Consider the following 25,347-nt stretch of genomic DNA (forward strand, 5'->3'; position numbering starts at 1 on the left):
TAGCACCCCAAAGACATGAAACCTTATTGCAGCATTTGGTCGGCCATTTTGCAATGCAATACAAGACCCAAGTCGTGACAAACAGTTTTAGCCTACTCCTCCCTGCGGCGACTTATTCCATACAAGGCGAGGCCTTAGTGGTGAACCGGTGACGGGTCCCCGGTATATACCTGTACCCTTAGGACATAGAGATTACCATCAGGTGGCTTTATAGCTTCTGTGTTTTCAGGCATCCTCTATTTTCCACTCACTCAAAGCCGCACCATCTTTATTTTTCTGTTCATAGACCTGACCTATGCCGTAATCCTACCGAAAAAAATATACGGGCCAAAGCTCCCCATGCTTTTATTTTCTTCTGCTACTAACTTAATCGTCATGTTGCAAAGATTTTCTCTTTCTGCCCCTGTGGGCAGAGCAAAACACTGCCGCCTCTTGCATATTTTACTTTCTATGTTTCTGTAGGGTTTTAAGCAGATGATTTCTTCGTATTTGCTTCAACTTTACTCTGTACCGTATTCTCTTTGTTTTTTAGCGCGCCGCTAATGAAAGCTATGTGTGATTACGAAAGGATGCGAAAAGAATCGGTCCACGGCTGTTTTCAGAGATTCACCAGCGGCCATTGATGGGGAATAAGGAAGGTAGTGTCGTCACGGGAGTCACAAAAAGAGGAGGGTTACAGGGGGAAACTGGAGATTCACAATATACTCGTACATGCGCATGAGAAAGATAAAAACTAACCGGACAACTTGAGGCTTTTTTTTCTACATGCCATGCCCTTTTCAGAACGAAGACCCCATCGGCTAATCCGCTCTGCAAAATTCAACCCCTTAACCATCCCTGGCACAGAGTATTCCGTCTCTGTGACCCGGAGATAGCCCTTAGGCGGCAATCAACTCTACGAAGAAGGAGCATTCAACCAATGAATGGATCACGGCCTCATAACCACTGTCGTCTGCTTGCCAAGGTTGCCGCAATCGCGCCCCTTTTTCTAAATTTTCCCGCCCTATTCCCAACTAAGGCCCTCTCGGTTATCCCGTATGCGCCCCTCCTACTCAGCCCCCAAAAAGCAACGTGGAGGACCTTAAAGGCACACAGTACCTATGAGTTCGACAGGGAATAAGTAGAACCTAGTGAAAATCCACAGAAAACCGGCCCTTCACCCCGGACTGTAAGCCTATACACTTTAATATAAGCAACAACTGCAGCGTGTGTATTGTTGTTTGCCGTAAGAAAAGGAACAGGCATGGCCGCCGGCAAGATTTGTAATTATGTCACATCTCGCGAGATTTGAATAGCGCGTGATGCCCGCCAGCAGTTCAAATGGCCGCTGGCTAACAGTTTCTCGCGTCGCCATCATTCCACTAGGTCCGCACGGTAGAAATTGCACCATTTTCTCGTCGTTTGCCATGATTTTAGGATTTTAAGAGTTGTGTCTCCTCTACCAAAAGCAAGGTAAGTGCCATTGGAACGATATAAGGTACAAGTTTTTGGGGAGCACACCATGTGTTCGCTCCTACGATCCGTCCATTTCATATGAGAGGTCGATTAATAATGAGGGTGTGGTGTGTACGGTTTGCATGCTATGTAGTAAAGGCTGTCTCAACGCTCGCTTCGGTATTACCGCCCTGACTCGACTCCACGGCATGTAGCAGTGGCACACTGTGTAGCTGAAGGCTTATTATTGCTATGTGGGCCATGTATAGGGAAATAACAGCATACCAAAATCATATGAAATGGATCGTTGATTATTTTGTAAATATTTTTTGCACGTATGGAGAAATTTTAATGTTTCCAAATTCGGTTATACCAACTTTTGTATCGTGATTTGAGAAAAAGTTTTCGCGCTCCGATGCGCTTTGGGACTATACCAACATAACGCCTTGTCACCCTAGCCTCGCTTGGTGAATAGACATGTATTTACTTTAAACTTGCTTTGGAGAGTTGACACATTGTAACCATTTATTTAAGTCCCGGGGGGGCCACTCAAATATGGCAGTGTACGCATGCGTGACCACATTTTTTCAAACACCCCCTAAACGAGTTTTACCCTACCAGCAAATTTAGCCCCTTAATAAGGTAATTTAGTGTAGAATTTACCCCTAAATGAGTTTTTGGCTGGTGAAAATGCAACAAATGTACCCTTTTGGACTCATAATTTACCGAAAATTTGAAAAGGTACCCTAAACAAGTTGTCCAGTTTCAAAAACTACCCTTATTCTTGAAAATCACTGTTTTTTAGACCCTAAACGCGTCACGCGCGTAACTTGCCTTGCCTAAAAAAACACCCCTTTTACTTGTTTTTTTTGGTCACGCAATGCGTACAGACCATTTATGTGAGTGATCCCCCCGGGATTTAAGTTCAATTATTGTAGCAACCTTGGCTTAACTATGCTTAAGTGGGTAAATACTGTTATGGAGTTTGCAATACTATGCGTAATACACGTGTAGTGTTTTTAACACGGCGGTTTATATAGTACGTATAGCGTATAGCGATATCTATATCGTAAATCATGTCATCTATATATATGTATATATATCTACGCTATTATTAAATTGGGAAACTAATATATACATGCATTAAATCTTTGCATAAGTGTTGAAGAACAAGAGAAAAGATTATCTAACCATTATCTATAGAGAGAGCCATTGCGATGTGTTTAAACAATTAGTAACGGTCACTAATTAATGGTCACTAATTAAATCACGTCGTCTTAATCATAAGCGCCAATCCGGCTTGAAATCAGTGGGGGGACATTCGGCCTAAATTGTCAAAAAGTGGCTGAAAAGAACAAAAAATTGGTAATTTTGCCGAAAGGTGTGGGGGGGACACGTCCCCCATGTCCCCTCGGGGTCGACGCCCATCATGCCCATGGTCTTAATACATAGCCATAGTTAACGTAAGACAAGTGATAATAAGTGCATTTGCTTCCAATACTGAGTTTGCTTCCATGGTTAGTAATCGCTCTCTATCTCAGTCTCTCGCTCTCTCACTCTGTCTCTCTTATTCGCAAATCATTTGCATAATCGATTTTTACAAGATATCGATATCAACGCGTTACAAATGATGTATCAATTTCCTTGTAAAAAGTGAGCAAAAATGTGTTGAAACTACGTTGCCTTCTTCTGTTAGTGCTCATAAAGTAGCGTCCCGTATCCAAGCAAACCCAAGTCCATAGATATATTTCAAGAGGGCCACTTACTCGTACTAATGTTTCCGCAAACTTAATTTCTAGTGGTGTATTACAATTCAAAATACCCTCTCAACTACGCTACATATATTGTGATATGAGTCGCGACCTAGCTAATCGATTACTCGTAAATGATCTCGGGCCTACATCTACTCTGTGCGTGTTTTTTTTGTTTTTTTGATGAGTTATAGTAAAAGCGGGCGCTCGTATTCGTGTCAATTTCACTTCACTCGTGTCTCGACGATCATTGTATTGACACTTTAGCAAACAGGAAAAGAAGCTTGAGAAAGTCAATAACGCTATCCAATTCGCGCCCGATCAAAAAAAAAAAAGACAGAGAGAGAGAGCACCGGCGATTCCAACACAGCTGTAAGCTTACACTCAGCATTGCAGCACATGTAAAACAGTCAAGACGGATTTTCCGCTCTTCTTGCGGGCCACCCGCCCAAATTGCGTGAGGAGCGTACTTAATTGCAATCCCCACTACGCTTGTTATATGCACCCGCCTGCATTCATGTCGGCACTCCCATGCAATTCAAACACGCCATCTTCTAACATAACCACTTTCCGTCTGAAATGTTTTTATAATATCAATTCAGCATGCTCACCATTTTCATTATCCCCCTTACTACATGTATTGTACGCTCCTTAACAATCATTCAACGCCGTACATTTAAAAGGTAATGTAATCAGATGTTCTGACTGAATGCGGTATACTGAAAAGCAGTGCACACATGAAAGAGATATTATAATAATTGCCTGCTCTTACATGATGTACTACACGTTTAAGTCCATGCACTATTAGCCGCACTGGCAAATCTTGTAGAATATTATCCGATCGTGAAAGACTGACACCCTACTTGAATATATGACGACATGAGCTAACTCTCTTCACGCTTAAGGATTCCCACGATCTGCACTTGAAGGAGGAAGCAGGCACTTAACATGTTTAACATCGTCTATCCTTTACGCTACATTATTGTCCAAACTGATTATTCCTGCAAATTGCTCATGTTTGTCTTGTGAAGAGTAGGTACCGTTTTACTAAACCATTTAGAAATTGGAAGCAGTAAAAGTGCACTACTGCTTCTACAATTAAGACTTAAAGGTACTGAAGAAGTGCTTGGCTATCACATCTATATTAAATATATTTCAATTAATCATCACCACCAACCCTATCCTCCCATCAACATAACCTTCACACCCTCACACACACCCTCCCCACACACCCCCCTCCCACACCCCACACACATATTTTTAAATCACAACATTAATATTGATACATCACATGCTTTTAAAATATTCAGCCTTCGCTGGCGCTTGTTTTCATTTTCACTTATCATGCTTATGTAAGTAGTGTATCTTCTAACATAAATGGCAAAATTAAATATATTACTGAATTAGGTAGCCTAATACATTAATTTGTATATAAATGTACATGTATAATGAAAACGTGGTACAATAATATTATAATTCTTGGGAGGGGGTGATGTAGTGGTAAACAATGCTAGTTTGACTGCTGCTCCTGATGGATGTACCCTTATTTATAATTGATGTTAATCAAAAAACAGTACTTTACCAATTGGTGCAATAAACATTCCGGTATTTGACAGTTGTATTTTGACATGTTTCATACTTGTAGTTGTATAGACGTAAATCTAATAAATGCCAGCATTATCATAAAAAGCAAAACTTTGTACTAAAATAGACAATTTATATTGTACAAGTTGCAATCTTTAAATAAACAATTCGTTCGATACAACAGGAAGTGTTAATACAGTTGAAGTAGTTTCATATTTCTTTAATATCATTCGAAGTATTGCATTTGAAATACTAGAAGAAAACACCATCTTTTGTTACATACAGATTTAGGTAAACAATCAGATTGCTTTAACCTTCAGATCCCATTCTCAAATTCTTTGTAACCTGGTCAGGTAAACCATGGGTAAACATGCAATTTAAACATGTACAAAACCTGTGCATGTGGATGAGACTAACTGTTTTACACAGATGGAACATTTCACATTTTTTCAATCCTATTGATCATTGGAGTCAACTTTAATAGTCACAGTGTCGCATGGCAATTTGAACTTTTCGTGGTAAACTATAATGTTGTGGTACATCTAGAAGAGAACTTTTGTAGTAATCATGGTAATACTTAATTATATATTGTACAGTAGTCAAATGATCCAAAAGACTAAGAGGAAGTAAAATATATATTTAGATTGGATTAAAAAGATGCTTATAAGTGTGTTTTATGACACCTCAAAAATCAACTAAAGAGCCACATACTGGGAATATTATTTTAAAAACTGAACATTTGTGTTTTGATTTCTGAAAAAGCAGATTAAATCCAACTGTAGCAGGAAATGTTGTACACCATCATGGTACAACTATCTGATGGATTACGTCATCTGGTCAAAGGACTTGGATAAAACACCTGTTCACACAACTACTCGTATAGAATTATTAGATATCAATCATTATGCTGTGACATACCATATACATATTTTATTTTGTATTCATATGTTAAATTGAATTATTGCTTTACTGACTTATTTTTATTTGCTGTATTAAATTATCATCATCATCATCATTATTATTATTATCATTATTATTATTATCATTATCATCCTCATCCTTAACAACATCATCATCATCATCATCATCATCATCATCATCATCATCATCATCATCATTATTATTATTATCATTATTATTATTATCATTATCATCCTCATCCTTAACAACAACATCATCATCATCATCATCATCATCATCATCATCATCATCATTATTATTATCATTATTATTATTATCATTATCATCCTCATCCTTAACAACAACATCATCATCATCATCATCATCATCATCATCATCATCATCGTCATCATTTTTTTTTTTTTATTATCATTATCATATATTCTTATAAGAAGAATGAATATCTTCAACCATATAGCAATTTAGACTACATTTGTACGTTTCAATTTAAACTAGCGACACACATACAATAACACACATCCCCAGTCTCCACACCAATACCATACCCCCTCTGTGACTCCCCCACAAAAACACTGACACCCATTTCCCCACGCACCCCTTGCATAATTTCGTATTACAACTTATGCACCTACTTTGTACATAATTATTTGTATCCACCTATTAGCCTATACTTCAGTGTTATGATAATAGCATTACATTTTTGACATAGGCCTACTTAAACATTATTTGCTCAATGTTTTGACACTGCAAAGGAATAAATTTGATGTTAAAGGAAGCAGTTGAAATCTTCATTGGAACCTTTGACACCTTGTTGCTTTCTGTGTCATGTCAAAAGCTTTGAGCAAATAAGTTTAAGTATGTCAAATAAATTAATGTTTAAATATGTCAAAAATGTAATGCTATTATCATAATACTCAAGTATATAAATAATAGGTGGATACACATAATTATGCACAAAAGTAGGTGGATAATACAAGTAACTCGAAATTCATATCTGCCAAGGGTGTGTGGGGTGGGTTGGTGTTTTTGAGGAGTCATACAAGAGGGGGTATGGTGTCGGTGTGGGGACTGAATTATGTGGATAGAATGTCTTGAACATTCTTGTTGAATTGGCCTTGTTTTTTTCGCTACATGATTGTATAAACAACAAAACTGTATAAACATTGATGGAGACACACGTATAATATAATCACATACTAATAATAATAATATATATCTTTCATTTCAATTGAAAACTCGTAATAATTATCAAAATTTGAATATTGTTCATTGTTGGAATATAATTACACAAATTACGTCCCAGAAAACGACATCATGGTACAGCACCAACGTATAAAATTTGACATGACCTCTTGACTAGTACAAGTAAGGTACGTGTTTTAAACATGGAAAACGTTCTGTTCCTGAGATGTTGACAGTGTTCTCTATTGCATTGTGCAGTTCTGTCTGGTCATGATGAAAGAGAATTCCATTCCATTTAGTGGCCGTTTGAAATGCTTGAAGCTATTATGATTATCAAGCCAATCAATGGTGGACACCCAGCAGTAACATATCACTTGCTTATTTGCATATGGACGAGCTCATCCTAGTGACCTTCATTTAAGTCAAATTTACATATTTGATACCTTGTATTAACTGATTTTGCATTAAATTAGCTGTTCTGTTTTATTTTAGATTTATTTATCTTTATCTTCAATTCACGTATTTTATTTTAATTTTCAATCTTAAATCAATAAAACAATAAGGACAAGACACAATATGTAATAAAATAACGTAAAGACGGTTTTTGTTAATTGTTTAGTATGTTAATAGGTTGTAGCTGTTACCGTATCATAATTATTTATTTATTACCATTTCACTGCTATAACATCAACAAAATCACAGCATAACTCAGCAGTTGGGTACCTAATCTTAAGGGCTCCACAATAACAATAGCAGCTGGGTAGCCAAATGGACAAATATAATCTTTAAGCAATCGTTAAGGGCTTGCAAAAACAGTGTTTAGAAATTAAACACTTTTCTAAACACAATTTTACCTTCACTTTGTAAACACGTTTAGAAGCTAAACATCATGTATAAAATTTCTGAACATTGGTCAATGATGGTGTTTAATATCTAAACATCTGACATCCATATTCTAAACATAACGTTTCTAAACACATTCTTGCCTTCACTTACTAAACACTGTTTTTGCAGTGGGCACAGTCTACGGGGCAACAATAACCATTATGCCTATGACTTTTCACTATCTAGTTAATTACAACTTTAAATTGAAAAGTGTGCCCGTTCAATTATAAGATTTTACACAACTTGGTATAACATTATAAACGTCAATTAATTAGCATTGATTGACATTGATATTGAGGAGGTAGACAAGGAGGCAAGAACACCCTATTTGTAATAGCTGCCCTATAGACATTTGCCAAATTCTGCATTCTAGGACAAGACATTCTATATTGCACATAATCTAAAATATGAACCTTGATATTTCATCAATATGGAGCAGGCCAGAGTCTATATTTTACTTTTTCAAAGATTAATCAGAAAATATATCAGAAAGAAACTTTACTGTACACATGTACGCATATTAAATTTACAGCTATTTTATGATATGTGATAAGTTGTACCTCATGCTCATGCTGATATTTCAATGAAAACAGCAGGGTATTCCTACACTATGGACCACAATGGCCTCATCCCAAAGGCATAGTTCAATAACCCCAATTAAACAATCATAGTGTAAAAGTTGACCTCAAGATGCAGAATATGAGTTTTTGTACCTAAATTTTCTAAGGTCATTCAATGAATGTACACATGTATTAGGGTTAAAGAACTGTGCCCTGGTAGATGAGAATGTTGTGGGTCCTAGTGCTAGTACTATTTAATTTTTCAAACGAAGTTGCTTGAGTTTAATAAAGCACTTTTAGATTACTAGTATTTGAAAATTATTTCTGTTTTATTTATCATGATATAGACCTAATGCTAATTTTTAGATTCAAATAAACAATGGAATATGTTAAGTTCGGCGACTTTTTAAAAAAAAGTAAAAAAAAAGGTAACTGTTTTTCACAACTCTGGTCAAAAGGTCACAAATTAACTTGCAACAAATAAATAATTGAGTGTCTTTGATTTTCCAAGTACTCAACACCAATTTACAAAACACATAAGAAAAAACTGCACAATTTGAACAATAGGTACAATAATTGCAACTTAAAAAGTCTCTTTTTCACAGCCACGTGCACCATGTTTAATAATCCGTTTACCCACCATAGGAGTCTATTCACTACTTCAAAACATAATTTAACAGTGCATTATGCCCAACACTATAAATTTCACACCTTTTTAACTCTTTTACTTTCAAGTAACCGTGATACGGCACTCGCTATATTTTCCGCCTGATTTGAGGGCAAAGTCCTGTTCAACAGATGCATTTTCCGGACCAATTCCTAGATCAAACTAGTGCGTCGTCTTGATTTCTTACGGCTGAGAAAAGAATCATAGAACGGAATCAAATTTGTGGTTTTATATTATCCAGAAGAGTTTATCGTTTACGGTTGTATACCGGTATATTGTGCGCGCACTTTCAATGAGCCTTCAAACAGCAGTCTTTCCAACAACAAAGCAGTATGCTAATAATAATAATGATTTGAGGCATTTTATGAGCAACATCATCCGTATTAAAGTGGCAACTGTTACTGCCCTTAACTCCATGCAAAAAGAAAAATACCCCGATGGCCGAACCGGTCGATTATCAAACACTGCGCATCAAAATTGGGCGGGAAAAAATATCATGTACTTGATGGCTGGGCAGACGATTTGTGTTGCATATATTGGCCTGGACAGACGATATGACGTAGTTTGTTCTATAAAATGTAAAAAGACGCGTTCTCTAACCTGGAGGAAGAAATAAAAATAAAAATTCTGTGTCCAGAGTAGTAAGGTAGGATATAGGTCAGAAAAAAAGAGTAAAATTGATGTTGTAGGAATGTAAGTGCATTATGAATAGATAGTGGCGTCTGTGAGACGATTATTGCTGGAAGCTTATAGGCCTTTAATCAGAATGGAAACCTCTATTTGTTTAATGGTACGTGCAAATTCTGTCTTTGTGTAATATCGTTGTGGATTATTTTGCCATTTTGAAAGATATACCCGCGTAAACAATAGGAAACATGTTCGTGTAACATTTGTATTGCATATGAAATGGATGCCCACACAAATGTCTGACCCAATTCATCTAATAAGGGCATGCAATGGTGAAATACCATTGCAGTTGAGGTTTTGTAAATATCCTATACATCTCCCGGGGGGGCCACTCAAATATAATGATGTAAGCATGCGTGACCAAAAAAACGCGTGAAAAGGGGTGTTTTTTCTTGGTTGGGCACGTTACGCGCGTGACGCGTTAAGGGGGTAAAAAACGGCGATTTTCATGAAAAGGGGTAGTTTTAAAATCGTTTGTAACGCATTTAGGGTACCATTTTAATCCGCTTTTCAAATCTGCTGAAACTCCGATTCCGAAAAAAGTTTATTCCAGTGCCGGAATTCCCCGTTCGTATCCAAACCTAAAGTGTCACTATGTTATGCAAATATATTTCATGACGTATTACATGTGATTTAACCATGGCCTCGTACTTCTATGTAAAAATACCGTTTAGATTTTTAAAAAAACGTGCATATTAATTATAATTAATGACGTCATATAAAATTATTGTGATGGGTATATAGTTCAGTGGACAAACGGGGAGACAAACGAAAATATCATGAATTTCAAAAAGATTTTTAGGACCTTTATTATAGATTCCTCACATTATTTACTACTCCTGCTGGTAGATTTGTGAGTTCCCCTTCTCTGGATTACATTAGGAAATTATATTTGCAGTAAAGCATGAAAAGGGTACACAATACCGGGACACGATAATCAACTTTAGGTGCCGAATTCGGAACCAACTACGATGTGAATACTGTTAATAATGTTGCCTCTGGATAACTTACGCTGTGTATTGGTATTTTATATTCTCACAAACCTTTACGAGAATCCAATCAGATTCATGTAACAAGCTACGAATCTGAAAGACCTCATGGTACGTATAGGCCTACACTCTGAATTCATTGTGTCAATGTCATTATTTATATTTTAAAGTGGTATGGTATACCGGATCGCCGGAGGGGGGGGGGGTATATCCGGTAGACTTAGTGTTCAATGGCAAGTTTAGGCCTACAAAAATTGTTCAATTTGTCAAAATCCATCAAAACTTGTAAAGTGGGTCAAATATAGACAAAAACTTGTTTAGGGGGTCAAAATTAGACAAAAACTTGTTTAGGGGGTCAAAATTAGACAAAAACTTGTTTAGGGGGTCAAATTTTTTGGGAAAGCGCGCTAAAAACTTGCTTAGGGGGTCATTTTGCTCACAGAGGAAAACTTGTTTAGGGGTGTTCGAAAAAAATTTGGTCACGCATGCGTACACTCTCTTATTTGAGTGGCCCCCCCGGGATACATCTTTATTCAAGGAAAGTACTTAGTGTAAGAATTCCCCCTAGTAATGACCATAAGCATGGTCAATAATGTGGTGGGCTGGTCAAGAACTTGTAACTAAATCGCCAATCTGTGAAATAGAAAATAGAATTGATAATTGGTAATGCCTCCAAATGAATCAGTATTTTTATATAGATGTCTACGTTGTAAACACAAAAGGGTGCCCTTTATTACCAGACAATAACTCAAAATTTATGCATCAAATTTTAAAACTGAAATAACAAAAAGAAACCCATTTTAGTTCTGCACATTTTGATATCTCATTTGTCTGAATAGTCTGACTCAAAATACAAAAAGATGCAGAATCAAAAGTTGCACTAAAAAGCTACTCCAGTCAGTGTACATGACTGGTCAAGCGGTGACCAGTGACGGGCATGTGCGTAATTTTAGCAACAAAAGTAACATTTTCAATGGGTTTAGGTGCAACTTTTAAATCTGCATCTTTATCATTCGAAGGGTCACCATGGAAATACATTTTAAACTATTAAGACAAATGAGGTATCAACATTTGCAGAACACAACGGAATATCTTTTTGCAATTTCAGTTTGATGGATAGATTTTGAGTTATGTCTCGTAAATGGGGGGGTATTTACTTTGTGGATTGTGTTTAGTATGTCAACACGCTGGGTCATTTTGATACAAAGTCGGTTCAACTATGAGTATGACAACTAAACTGCTGGTTAAAACAACGAAATCTTATTCACTAGTTAAGTTGTTCTTACTTGCACCAACATTGAGACACATTCCATAATTAAACAGTGAAAATCCATCCATATGCCTAGCCCCCTAGGACATAATACAATAAACTATCGTAACTAACCTGTAGCCTATATTATATTATTAAGCTGATATAAATTTTCAATTTTAAGTAGTGATAAGATGTAGAATAAACATTTGAAAAAAGATTGCCCCATCTTGTAACTTATTGTTGTAGTACACTCCAATATGGTTATTACCTTTGGCAAAGTAGAATTATGCACTCTGGAATACAACTTCCCATGTGCCAATGCTGCTTATTTCCTATATATTACGGTAGTATGCTATGTCGTTAAATTAACACGATTTGAAGGTCACCCATGTATTGGCTGAGTTAGATATTTCTATTTTGCAATGAGATTAAGACAGTGTACAAAAAGTATTTCCCAGTATTCCCGTGTATGTATTTGTGGTTTGTATACAATAATTGTTTCTCAGTAGTTAACTATGCTTACCCAGAACGTTTTCGCTAAAACTTTCACCATTGTTACTGCAGCAACATCTACCAAAATCGGCATATCAGTAGGAAACAATAATCACTAGGATCCACAACATGCTCATATATCTATCAGGGGCACGGTTCTTAAACCCCAATACATTTGTACATTCGTTGAATAACCTTTGAAGATTTGGGTACAAAAACTCATACTCTGCAACTTGAGGTCAAATTTTGCACTTTGATTATGTAATTGAAGTTATTGGACTATGCCATTGGGATGAGGATATTGTGGTCCATAGGTGAATTGCAAACCTTTGAACTGCCACCTGTGAAGTACTAGGCCTTACATCAAATATTAACATTTACCTAATATTACCTACTTGTTGCTCCACAAGTGAGTCTTCATTACCCTCAAATTTTGCGCTAATTTCATCCCTAAAGCTGGCGACAATAAAACATCATAACAGCAGCTAATGTTTGAATATTAATTTCAATCTGAAAACTTTCAAGTATCAATAGCGCTACTTAAAGTCATTGTAATTACCAACAAAGATGCGAGTGTTGTCGAAGTCTTGTATAGTTTGCCATTGACACTGTTGCCCCATTGTTGCTGTTGTATAAGAGATGTATGCCTATGGTGTCTTTTTACAATCCTACACGGGCCTTCATGATTTCATCACAATGTGCAAGTGCTGCTTATTTCCTATATATTACGGTAGTATGCTATGTCATGATATTAACACGATTTGAAGGTCACCAATACATTGCCTGAGTTAAATTTCTATTTTGCAATGAGATTAAGACACTGTACAAAAAGTATTTCCCAGTATTCCCGTGTATGTATTTGTGGTTTGTATACAATAATTGTTTCTCAGTAGTTTACTGAGCTTACCCAGAACGTTTTTGCTAAGACTTTCACCATTGTTACTGCACCAACATATCTACCAAAATCGGCATATAAACAATAATCACTAGGATCCACAACATGCTCATCTATCAGGGGCACAGTTCTTAAACCCCAATTTGTACATTTATTGAATGACCTTTGAAGACTTGGGTACAAAAGCTCATGCTCTGCAATTTGAGGTCAAATTTTGCACTATTATTATGTAGTTAAGCTTATTGGACTATGCCATTGGGATGAGGCTATTGTGGTCCATAGTGAATTGCAAATCTTTGAATTACCACCTGTGAAGTACTAGGCCTTACATCAAATCTTAACATTTACTAGTAATACTACCTACTTGTTGCTCCACAAGTGAAACGCTAATATCATCCCTAAAGCTGGCGACAATAATACATCATAACAGCAGCTAATGTTTGAATATTAATTTCAATCTGAAAACTTTCAAGTATCAATAGCGCTACTTAAAGTCATTGTAATTACCAACAAAGATGCGAGTGTTGTCGAAGTCTTGTATAGTTTGCCATTGACACTGTTGCCCCATTGTTGCTGTTGTATAACAGATGTATGCCTATGGTGTCTTTTTACAATCCTACAAGGGCCTTCATGATTTCATCACAATGTGCAAGTCCTGCCTATTTCCTATATATTACGGTAGTATGCTATGTCATGATATAAACTCGATTTGAAGGTCACCAATACCTGAGTTAGATTTCTATTTTGCAATGAGATCATTAAGACACTGTACAAACAGTATTTCCCAGTATTCCTGTGTGCATGTATTTGTGGTTTGTATACAATAATTGTTTCTCAGTAGTTTTAATACCATGATTACTCAGAACGTTTTCGCTAAAACTTTCACCATTGTTACTGCAGGTAACCATAATCGGTATATCTGAAGGAAACAATAATTGTAAACCTTTGAGCTGCCACTTGTAAAGTACTAGGCCTTACATCAAATCGTAACATTTACCTAATACTACTTACTTGTTGCTCCACAAGCATGACAAGTGAACCTTTATTTACCCTCAAATTTGCGCTAATTTCATCCCTAAAGCTGGCGACAATAAAACATCATAACAGCAGCTAATGTTTGAATATTAATTTCAATCTGAAAACTTTCAAGTATCAATAGCGCTACTTAAAGTCATTGTAATTACCAACAAAGATGCGAGTGTTGTCGAAGTCTTGTATAGTTTGCCATTGACACTGTTGCCCCATTGTTGCTCCTGTATAACAGATGTATGCCTATGGTGTCTTTTTACAATCCTACAAGGGCCTTCATGATTTCATTACAAAGATAAGATGCGGTGAATTCAGGAGGTACATGATATTACAAAGTAGGTCAACACAACCAAAAACTCTGCTAGGTGTAATACGGCTATTGGTATGGTAAACTATTCATCTAAAAAATATTTAAAAATGCCCATGGCATCGCTAAAACTGGACTCAAAGCTGATAGCATAGTTCTATTTGTTGTTCACTCCACACTCTCCAAGCCTTTTTTCGCAGCTTAGAGAAAGAAGTGAAGACAAAAAATGAAAGCCGTGAGGGTTGTATCATTCACGGGTCTCTCTCTGGGAGGAGAGACTAGTTTTGAAGCTTTTTGAACACTGTGAGCTGACCTAAATAAACATAGCCTCAACACTGTTTTCACAATTGTCATAATTATATGCTTCTCAACTTATTTTAATGAAATCATCACGAGATCTGTAATTTAACAATTTGGTAACCCGTTTTACTTTATGGTGTATCATTACAGATTGCCGATAAAACAGTTGGCTACGTTGGCACGAATACATTAACCGAGTATTGAGGAAGATTCTCTTTGTGGAATAAGCTTCAAGCAGGTGCTTCTGCTTCATTCATATACCCACCGGCTTCTTATAGTGATCCTCCTAGTGAGGATTGTATAGTGTCCATCCTGGCAGCCGTAGAGGAATCACGGAATCGTAGTCCACCTAGTGGTCAACTTGACCGTCCTGTAGCCACCAACAATATGCCAACTAGTTCGCAGGAAGTACAACAAGTACATAGAAAAAAGACCACGTGACGAAACGGATAACAAACAGGTGAATATTAACAAATAACAAAGTTGTGTATCCGAGTATAATGCTACGGTGTCCCAAAGAGGCCAGATTGTTGCACAAATACATTTATTTTTGCACGAGCTAAATTTGGCATCTATGGAACACCGTATAATACTCAAATTTTGCACTGTAAATAATATGAGGAAAAGAAGTTCAGTATCAAGTAATCCAATATTATGTTTAGTGTTTTATTGCTTGAAATTATGATTTCAACGTAATTGTTTGATTGTTTTGTTGTTTAGCAGTCTAAAGTCGAGCCATGACAATTCTGGTCGAGTCAAGTATTTGGAGCAATTTTAGGTCGAGTTGGGTCGAGTTAGTCGAGTCACTGATGATCATGATGAGATTGAAATAGTCGAGTCGAGTCACATCCATTTGTTTTATTGAGTCATACGTATCCAGTCCACTGCAACATGTGCAAGTAGAGCATTCATTTATAAATGCATTCTGGTTTGTGATTTGCTTGGTGCTTCCTACGTTTTCTTTCATAGTTGTTATTAATGCATACAAGTGTGATTAACAGTGAACTTCTGGACATGGTACTGTACACAAGATGTATAAATGTCTGGATCTGTGTATCCTGAGTACTAGTATTCAGATACATTTTTACTAAACGTTCAATTTTAGTCTGTTCCTATTACAGAAACATTGAACTAGTGCTCCGATAATGTTGTGACATGGTGTCGTCCTCTTCATGCTCTTTGTATGACGAGCATCTTTCACTACACATCACCTTAAATTAACGTTTAGAAAAACTATTTTATAGACATCTTATCAACCCCACAATATGAACAATGTGAAGCGCAAATAAGACAAAGTTCATAGCACAATATTGAAATGTTAGCTACTATCACCGTGATCTAGAACACCAACCCGCCGCTTTGTAATAATCCTCCTTGTGTGTATATATCGTCATCCGATGGATCTAAATGAACATTGACAATTTGCGTTACCTAATATTTAATTCACCTCAACTTTATAAATGACCTAATAGAATCTGAACCTCGTTATGTCTTACATACAGACTATGAGGGGATTTTTACACAATGTGTGAAAATTCGAATCAATCTGAATCTATGTACGTCTGAGCTGTTCATATGATGGAGATATACTAAGGGCCAATCCGGATGAAATGTATCTTAGGCCTAATACTTTTTTACCAGACGAGTTATAGTGGAGCCATCCATACAATGGTTTTGAATTTAAACCGATACGGATTAGCTAAATCATGACGTGTGACGCGTAGTGCGCTCATCTTGTGACGATGCGTTTAGTGTGAAGTCACCCATACTAAACGCATCGTCACAAGATGCGCACACTATGCGTCACACGTCATGATTTATCAAATCCAGATCGGTTTAAATTCAAAACCATTGTATGGATGACTCTACTATATCTCGTCTAGTAAATAAGTAGGGCAAACCTGGTGTATTATTATGTTGTAATATTTGTCGTATGTTTACCGGTACGAGATGTCAGCGACTACAAGATCGTTAACCCTTTCGTCGTATATCCTTTCACTACATGTTAAACCCCGGGGGGGGGGTTCTCAGTACAAATGACCATACGGGGACGTGCCGCAAATATGGGTAGCATTTTCAGCCTCTTGGTATATCAATGACCCCTTTTTCAAAGCCTATTTTGGTATATGAATGGGTCCTTTTTCAAAATTTTCTCAATTTTTTCGGAAAATAGCCCAATTTTTCGTTAATTTAGCTAAAATTTTCAAAATTTTCCCAAAATTTTGGGAAAATTTGTAAAAACTAGGACAATTTGGGTTAAATTCGGCCGAAAATTTTGACTTTTGGTATATCAATGGGTCCAAATTTCTTGAAAAATTGGTATATTTATGGGTCCACTTTCAAATTCTCAGCGGCACGTCCCTACCAAAACCAAACTTGAGTACCCCCCCGGGTGTTAAACATATACATGACTGTACTAATCTTCCCAGACGTCGTTTTTAAGCTAATATACATTAACATTTCTAGAATATATTTGAGTAAATGAACTCATGCTAGACAACATAAGCGCAGGTTCAAAGAGTTAACTCTCTCGTAGAGGTTATTGAACTTTGTCGCCGGGTGCGAGACAGTTTTAGGGACAGTTTTAGGTCATTTTGTCTGAAAAATATTACCATTGCTACACCTAAGTATTCAAAGTGACTCAGAAACATACAATAGGTTTTACCAATTACTATAGTTTTTGTTGACTTGAATCAGGGCTAAGTGGTCATTGGATTAAACAAGATTTTTCTTGTGGCTAGGTTGCCTGAACTTTTCTTATAATATTGCTTTAAGGGATTTTCTGGAAGGATATTTAAGAAAATAGTTTCTTTGCCCTAAAAGTATTTTACAGAAATTGTTCTTTCCCCTGTTTAAATACTGAAATCCATATATGAAAGGAGAAAATAGTTCAGTTTTATATATAGTCTAATCTGCTCCAGGCTATGGATTTCTTACATTTGCATGAGGCATATTGAGAGCAAAGGGCAATATGCCAGCCCTTATTTTACCTGCTCAGATATACTACGTGGAGCACCATGCCAATGAAAACATTGAATAAATTGGCCAATTAGTTTGAAAATAATATCATTAAATATCAAATTTGATATTAAGACCTGTACCATATTGCTAGTTGAGTAGCTCATGTAGGTGTTTCAAACAGATTGTAAAGCTTCCATCTATAAAAAAAAATGTATTTAATAAACTTGACTATAGCAAGTCTCTTCCATTTACAATAGCTACAATCCAGGAAAAAAAGGTTGGCACACTTTGCCTGTGTTATGGTATATCTCTGCCCCGCTCCCCCAATTCAATGTTGGACCAAGCTATGTTGTCAACAGGTCCGTGAGACCATCCAACATTGAAAGATGGGGAGGGGAAGGGTGAGATATAGGGGAGAGTCTGTACTTCACATATATTGCATGCATGTTTCACTCGCCTCTCCAATTTTGATAGGGCACGCATTTCCATTGTTTAGTGCAGTGTGCCAACTATTTATTTCCTGAATTGTAGACATCATGTTATATCAGGGATATATACAATGTTGCATTGTAAAGCTGTGCAATTACGTTTCATTCCATGACCGTTTGATATAAGCTTAGCATGGTAAGCAATTGGTTAGAACATAAAGTTTGAAGGAACCGCGAAATGAAATAGTGTACTGTACTATATTCGACTCACGTTAGCCTCTATTTCATCTGCTATAACCATGATAATAAGACATGTGCCATGTTGACCATGACATTACTTTACTTATATTTATAAAACAAAACATCTGTAAAACACAATGATAAAATCATAATCCTGTTTACTCTTATTCTCCCTTCATTTTACATTTTTCATTTCAAATTTTATCCATCCAGCCTGTCTATAATGAAAAAGTAAGAAACAAACCTCGTCTATCCTAACCAGGTATCTTTTCGATTTACAATATCTTTAGATTTCATCGCCCATGTTAGATTCTGCCTGGTCTGACTTTGGGTATTTAGGGTAACTATCGCACCGGGAAAAGAACCAAAACGCAAGACAGACAACTATTGCTTGCACAGTAATCAATACATACACGTGGGTTGCATATTGATCACTGCCGCATCAAGAAGTGTATACTAACTTGACAATCTTTAAAATGATGACAAAAAACCGAGACATTTTGCTGAAAAGCAGTTTTAAAAGATTGATACGTATTGTCCTGAAGTTTGATTTATATTAAAGTAGGAAATAGAATGTTTTTATCACCAATAATCGGTGTATAACTTTGCGAATAGTTGGAATTGTTTATCTCTCATAGTTTTATCATGGTGTAGATTATTCATCCAGTTTTGATTTATAAAATAATCTCATAGTTTTACTTCATCATCTTTTTGATCTTTTTGTATTTTTGTTTGTTATTTCGCGCACCATTCCTTTTTTAAAGGAATTTTTATTGGTTTCCTTTCGTCATATTTACTTATCTAATTTATTCATTTGACCTTACGTTTTGAACTTTAACCCTCAATATTTACCCCCATAAAAGCTTTTACAAATCTCAATGATATTACTTTATTAGAATTGAGCATGTTGAGTCAACTCCTTTGTCAAAATATCCGTAACAAATCAGTCCTAATAACTGGATCAATGAAAAAGCTTGTGTCAAGTCCACAACACCATCAACACACGTGGCCACAACAATACCGTACACAACTCATACTATTGTAAAGCAGTTGATTGTTCACTGTAGCCATTTTAGGATAACTCATGTATTTTGAGAATAAAGGATACGGCTCGGTATATTACGTTACCATTCCCAACACGAGTTGCTTTTTGAAAGCTGGTTAACTGGTTTACAAGGAGGTGGCCATTTGTTTGTCCAGGCATATTGCGTTTCAGTACGTGCTTCCTATACCAGTATGCTTTATTCAATAATAGCGTAACTGTTACATTATAAGCCGTATGGTGGCATTGCATTCAAAATATAATAAAATTAGTATTATTAAAAAACAGTCTGGCTTTTTTAGAGGCACGATAGCGGTAATTGGGAACAGTGATTTCAAATCTATTTTAGTTCCTGGTAAAATTTGTTTTGTTCCAATTTCCCGCCTGATTTGTTTGGTTTGCTGCTATTGCTGTTACCGTAAAATCTCAAATAACGCTGACATGAAAGCTATTTGGGATTTTTATTAAATGGAATGATTCCAATCAAAATGAGACGAGCATTATTGTCCTTTGACAGAAAAAGTGCAAACGGTTTAATTCATGAGATCTTTTGTTCAGATAATTTGACCCATATTTCTGAATTCTTACACCGGAAGACCCACTAAACTGAATGAGATGCAAACATCAGTGCAGTAGGTGACAAACTTTGAATTTAAATAGCAAAAAATACAACAACACACAAGCACTCATTTTTTGCAGATACGCTAGGCTCATTTTTGCGCCATTTTTTTTATCATATTGCTTAACTATTTAGTTGCACAAGTAGGTACCATGCTCTCCATAATACATATTATAATACATGTGGCTCTCAGGGCTTTAACTTCCACGGAAATCTGGTAATTTTTTCATTAAAATGAAACTGGAGCCCTCTATGCCTTCTTCTAGAAACATCTGATATGTGTGCTCTGTCGTGGATGACAATAGACTTGTGCGGTAATGACCTTCGTATCAAAAGAATATTTGTAGTACACCCAATGACAATACGTTTCACTCACAATAACCCCTATGTGCAATGATCCTCCCGTCTCTGCTGGACTCAATTCATTAGCATTCATGTCTCTTTTGTGTACATGTATAAGGGAAGTGAATGCGTGTTCAGACGAGGGGCATTAATTTCATCGTTGAAAACGGATAAGAATTATGGAAACCGATGAGTTATAGGGGGCTATCTGAATGGAGGATATTTTTGGTCAATTTAGAATTACTTTTTTATTTGCAGCTACTTTCTACTTTGTGGGGGATATATGCTAGTAGTGTGCGGTATCCCTGGATGTGGAAAATCGACATTATTATTAAAATGACATATCTAATTTACAACATATATCCTACTCGTATCTTCGTAAGCAAATCATTTTCAATGGTGTCGTTAAAAGGTAATGCCTCGCCCAAGACGCGAACACAGGTACATACGTGCGCCCAACCCAACATACACTCCACCCCTCCAAACACAACCACCACCCCACCCCACACCCACCTACCACACATATCATCAGAGTATAAACAAACACCATATTAGATTTTAAGATTTCAACTTCCAAAATCTAATAGCACAATTACATTTTTCCCAATCTACTCCATCTTCCAATTTTAGGAGAACAAAACAAAACAAAAAAATGCTTTAATTTTCATATCTAGTATGAAATGCCAAAATATCTCAATTTCTCGATCAGGTATTGAGGCAGGCAGAGCAGCGATTGAATCATAATGCCCTGAAGATTTGCCGCGTATCCGACACCTTAGGAATGGTGGGGTGTTAGCTAACATTTCACACTTAGAATCCGCTCTATAAAATAAAGTGAGATGAGCCTAGTTTTTTGAGCTTTGTAAAAACATATCACGGAAATTCGCCATATGCTGATTGATGGAGCAAAGTAATTCAGATTGTATATCGAGACGAAGATAAAATTATGGGTGAATAGCTGCTCTAAATGGAGTTGGAAAGGTTGCATAGCTGCCTTAAGCGTGCTTGCATACGCTAACTTGAAGCTTCATCATCTTCAAAAGCGCTTCTATTCGCCGTCGCAGTGATGATGTAACAGGATTAATTACTATAGCAATATATTAATACAATTTCTGAATAGATCGCCCTGCACTACTACCACGCTCACGCGGTACCTATGCATTGAACCATAGATGTCAAAGAAATGCCAATCACTCGCACCTATAAGATTAGTATCTTTGAATAGAGTGGTATTGTATTCAATCTATGATTGCAGACATACACATGTGATGAGTGCAACCTGCTTATAGTGCAGGGCGATTTATTCAATTATTGTATTCATCTATTGCTATGGTAGTTAATCCGATTATTACATAACTTCGACAGCGAAGTCACTTCCATGCATTGTAAGATATGGGCTTAATACTTTAAAGAATTGTACAACAGCAAAGTCGGATTTTTAAGCCTTTGAAAACAATTGAAAATCCTTGTTCATTTGCTTGTAAGATTAATAGCCTCATAAACAGATTTTTCAATTCTGTCTCACCAAAACTTCTACAGAATATAATATGTATGCAACATCAATGGGCATTCTGCAATGCACCCCATGCACCCCCAATCCACACAAACACATCCCACACTCTGATACAAACACACCCCACTCACCCAACCAACAACACACCCTACACATTCTACATACCTGCAGTAGAAAGTTTACGTGACACCTTTATTAACGCAATTATGTCTTCGTCATTATCGTCGGGGCTTAAAAAGTATTTATCCTCAAGTCCTGTTATCTTTTCCTATTCATTTGCATATGAGTATATCAGGAGTATTCTTTTAACATTATCTATCACTGAGTACCCTTACAAACAACCCTATTAAACCCTTTCCCTTACAAATGTTTGTCTGTACTCTACCCCCTATCTGTACCCAATCCCTAATCATCAGACAAAGATTTTGGCATTTATCTGATTTCAATCCAAATCTGTGCGCCAAGACCAATGAAAAAAAAGACCCCATTCTAACGCAATTTGACGATGCAATGATAAGGTGTCCCATACGAATGCATATCAAGTAACCGATTGACACGATGAAGCAACTAAAGCAGCCTCACAGAAAACTTGCAGATTTATTCTCTAGTAACAGGAAAATAGAAAGCTATCCATTTCAAAGACTCGCGGGACATCTTAATTTGAAGAGATAGGCGTCGTGTATATAAGATGAAATTTAAGGAGCTATAGCTAGCTATAAGCTACAGAGGGAACTTCAATAGTTATAAAAAGCGAAATATCTCTGTACGATTGGGTATTTTGCGAAAGGGTACACTGGAGGAAAAATACATCGAATGAAAAAGGAGAATTTTCGGTGATGGTATAATTCCGGGAGACGAGTTTCGTGGATTGTATGAGGGGGAAAATATGATGAAAAACAGGAAGAGAGATGGGTCACGGATATCGGCAATGAAATTAATTACGTATTGTAGAGTTATAATAAGAATGGAAAGTGAATTGGAGTAAAGGTGAATCAGAGGGGTGGTTTGATAACACACACCAAATTAAGTCAGTAAAAAAAAGAAGATTGCTAATGTAATCAATTTAGCGGAGATAGTTTAGATTGGTAGAGATGTTACTAGTATACCCTTCTCTATGTTTGTTGTTTGTCGGGAGAAAGCAACTAGTAATTGCGTACCGAGGTGGAGTTATGTCGACAGTAAATATGAACAAGTTTGAAGTTTGTTCTTTCCTGGAGCTGTTTCAGACGCTTGGTCGTGTTCCTTATTTTGCTATTAACTCTTTATAGAACGATATCGGAGTTTGTAAGTCTTATTCTTGGTCTTCCTATCAAAGTTATTCATTAAGTTTGCATTAATGTCTTTTAGAAGTTTACAAGAAGTAGTTTATAATTCTCGCTATTCGCAATAAGGGCGCCGCCAGCGGTTTGCGATGTAATCGTGATGTATCATGGGAAAATCGTGATGTATCATGGGAAAATGTCGACATCAAGTCCGCGCAATACGAATATTACCATGCTATTACATAGGAACACGTGACAATATTTTTAGTTTGTCAATATAACGGTATTACACGCAAATCGATAGAGAAAAAATTAATTGTGCACATTTCAAATCACATTATTAAGTATTATTGAGTATCGATTCGCGTGTAACACCTTTATTTTGACTAAACTAATATTGTCACGTGTTCCTATGTAATAGCATGGTAATATTCGTATTGCGCGGACTTGATGTCGACCTTTTCCCATGATACATCACGATTATTATCGCAAATCTGCTGGCGGCGCCCTTATTGCGAATAGCGAGATTTGGAAGACCATCTTCCTATCAAAGTTATTCATTAACTTAACATTAATGTCTTTTAGAAGTTTACAAGAAGTAGTTTATATTGGAAGACCAATGTAAAATGTTTTACCTCCTTTGTTTCTATAAGAACAACATTAAGAATGGCACTTCATAAACATAATACTTCCATTAATCGTGAACAAAAATGTAGTTAAGACAATGTTATAACAAATATGCAACCTTCTTCCACATTAGATGCAACATTGGATCCACTAAGTATCCTTTATTCTCAAAATACACGAGTTATCCTAAAATGGCTACAAAATATTGTGTGAACAATCAACTGCTTTGCAATAGTATGAGTTGTGTACGGTATTGTTGTGGCCACGTGTGTTGATGGTGTTGTGAGCTTAACACAAGATTATTAGGACTGATTTGTTATATTGCATAAAGTTTAAATGAACAGAATGTATAGTTTTTTATGTTTTTTATAATTGGACTATGCATTACATTAAGTGGAATGGATCATTATCGCGTGACATAATCTTGTCTATGCTTTCTGGACCACTGATGGTATCACGTATTTCGATAGACACAGTTGGTAAACTACCGTATTAGTGTGATTATACTACATATTAAGCGTAAAGTGTAAAACGTTTTACAAAACTACCCATCAGAACATTTAACAACTATGAACTTCGTGAAGAGGTATTCCAACAACAGAACGTGACAATTTGATACATTTGAAGTGTAATCCATATGAAGGACGTTTTAAGTTGATTGATAAATTTATAAACTTGTTTCACCCAAAGTTACAAAGTACATGTAATTTATGTTAGTAATTTTTTGCAATTGTTTCGTGTAAGAAAGCCTAAGCTAATCCTACCCCTAACCCTAAACCTAACCCTAATGCTAACCCTAACCGTAACCCTATTCCTAACCCTATCCCTAACCCTAATGCTAACCCTAACCATAACCCTAGCCTAACCCTAACCGTATCCCTATCCCTAACCCTAACCCTAACCCTAACCTAACCCTAACCACCCTAACCCTAACCCTATCCCTAACCCTAATGCTAACCTTAACCATAACCATAACCCTAACCATAATCCTACCCCTAAACCTAATTTCGTGTTACACGAAGGAATAACTCTTTTTAAATTAGTTTTATAATACAATTAATATATCTACTTTAGACTTCCAACTGAAAGTATTACACACATCAGAGAGAGCTATGATATTACCTTAGACAACAAATAGAAAAGGATTAGCCCTGTTTTGAAATACCAGTGAATTTCCAAGTATTTTTAGGTACATCTGTAACAAATACAAAAAGATGACTTGCTTGGGGGTAGGCCGATTTGGATCAGAGGTTGTGTGCGCTGTATGTTCATGAAGATAACGTGCAAGTGTTATCACGATTTATATACAATTACCTGAGTAAGAACTAAATGAAATATATCTATATTAACACACACGAGTCCTGAAGACATATAAATG

General features: G+C 36.4%; 1 protein-coding gene across 1 annotated transcript in view; it reads left to right on the forward strand.

Annotated features, from left to right (window-relative positions):
* Window positions 1–585: 585 nt before the first annotated feature.
* The window catches only part of LOC140135837 (BTB/POZ domain-containing protein kctd15-like), a 30,146-nt gene continuing 5,384 nt past the window's right edge, over window positions 586–25,347 (forward strand). The window contains exons 1-2 of the mRNA XM_072157476.1: window positions 586–1,452; window positions 15,086–15,395. The gene's annotated coding sequence lies outside the window, so the exon portion shown is untranslated. The remainder of the gene's footprint in view (window positions 1,453–15,085; window positions 15,396–25,347) is intronic.

The sequence above is a fragment of the Amphiura filiformis genome, chromosome 16 (assembly GCF_039555335.1).
Source record: "Amphiura filiformis chromosome 16, Afil_fr2py, whole genome shotgun sequence".
Classification (NCBI taxonomy): Eukaryota; Metazoa; Echinodermata; class Ophiuroidea; order Amphilepidida; family Amphiuridae; genus Amphiura; species Amphiura filiformis.